The sequence below is a fragment of the Gastrolobium bilobum genome, unplaced genomic scaffold (assembly GCF_033153095.1).
Source record: "Gastrolobium bilobum isolate Gb01-03AN ecotype WA unplaced genomic scaffold, APGP_CSIRO_Gbil_v1 utg4813, whole genome shotgun sequence".
Lineage (NCBI taxonomy): Eukaryota > Viridiplantae > Streptophyta > Magnoliopsida > Fabales > Fabaceae > Gastrolobium > Gastrolobium bilobum.
In genome coordinates this window covers 65,969-67,652 of record NW_026899101.1, presented here as the reverse complement: position 1 = coordinate 67,652, position 1,684 = coordinate 65,969, and the positions used below count along the sequence as shown (strand labels likewise).

The following is a 1,684-nucleotide window of genomic DNA, read 5'->3' as shown; positions in this document are numbered from 1 at the left end:
TGGACCTTCTCCCTTAGTTCTGTCTGAGCTTCAAGAGGTTGAGGGTCAGTAGCTTCCTTAACTCCCTTTTCCATGGGTTGTTTTGCTAGTTCGCGTTTACGAGATCGTCCCATTAAATCTGGAGGTGGCAGAGTTTTTCCATCTCGTAAGCTTATAGCATTACAATGCTCCTGGTTTTCCTGGGACGGTTTTTCTGTGTCACTAGGGAGTGTCCCTGGTTGTCTCTGTTTGAGTGCTCCAGCCAACTGACCAATTTGGGTCTCAAGGCTCCTCATGGCTGCACTGTTCTGGTTCATGTATTCCTTGACAGAAGTCTCAAAAGATTGGGACTTCCCTTCACCCTTATCCCAGTTTTGATAGCTTTGCCCGGGATATGGGGGTCAGTTCTGGTAGTTTCCTTCACTACCTCCAGCATTATTCTGATTCTTCCATCCCAGTTGTTGTTCCCTTGACAATTATCATTGCTCCTGTTGTTATTATCGTAACCACCTGCATAACACACAGCAGCCAAATTGTTACAGTCCTCAGATTCATGAGGACCTCCACAAGTGGAGCAACTTTGACTTGATTGAGTCAAGAGAAGTTGCTCGGTTGTTTTTTTCTGTTCCATGGGCTTCCAATTTTTTATAGTATTCTGGAGCAAAGCCATCTGTTCTGAAAGAGCATCAGTTGGGTTCAGCTCAAGAACTCCTGCTTTCTTGGGAGCATTGTTCCGTGTGGAAGGCCATTGAACATGTTTTTTCGAAAGTTTTTCCAACAACCGGTAGGTTTCCGGATAAGTATAATCCAAAAGATCTCCCCCTGCAGCCGCATCAACAGTGGCTTTCAATGGTGGGGTTAAGCCATGATAAAACGTGTGAATAATGGCCCAATCAGAAACTCCATGATTTGGGCAAATTCGTATTAATTCCTTAAAGCGCTCCCGCGCTTCATACAGACTTTCTCCATCATACATTTGGAAAGATGCTATATTAGCCTTCACTTGGGCTTGTTTTGCTTGGGAGAAAAATCTGGTGACAAACTGTTCACATAGTTGCTCCCAACTAGTGATGGAATTTGGGGCCAATGTTCTCCTCCATTCTTTGGCTTTTCCTGCTAGGGAAAATGGGAACAACCTCATTCACATCCTTTCCTCTGAGATGCCATGAACTCTGAAATTATCAACCATCTCAGTAAAATTGTCCAAATGACTGTGAGGGTATTCCATAGGCAATCCATGGAATTGATCGGCATTCATAATCATTTGGAACATTGCAGGTTTGATTTCAAAGTTTGGGACATTCAGAGGAAGAGGAACATAGCCTCGTTCTGGGCCATTTCTGAAGGGAGCAACCATATCATTCAACGATGGCCCTCTTCCTCCATTCTTTCCTTCTTCATTCTCATGATTATTATTTCCATTGTTACCATTTTCACCATTATTTAGAACTTCCTCCATTGTATTATTTCTTAACCTTTGAACTCTTCTTCTGTTTCTGAAGGTTCTCTCGGGTTCTGGATCTAAAAGTATTATTTCCAGTCCAAGTTCTGTAGGTTATGTGCTCATACAATGGGAGGTAGTCAAACACAATAAAAACAAAAAGATTTCAAAAATAAATACAATGTTTCCTTAAAAACGCCTTTTCTTGTCAAATGATCCCCGGCAACGGCGCCAATTGCTTGGTCGAACCGAGAGCTGCTCAGG

General features: G+C 42.8%; 1 pseudogene; it reads left to right on the top strand.

Moving 5' to 3' along the window:
* Positions 1–878: 878 nt before the first annotated feature.
* LOC133287213 (small nucleolar RNA R71) lies at positions 879–978 on the top strand (annotated as a pseudogene).
* The last annotated feature ends 706 nt before the right edge of the window (positions 979–1,684 follow it).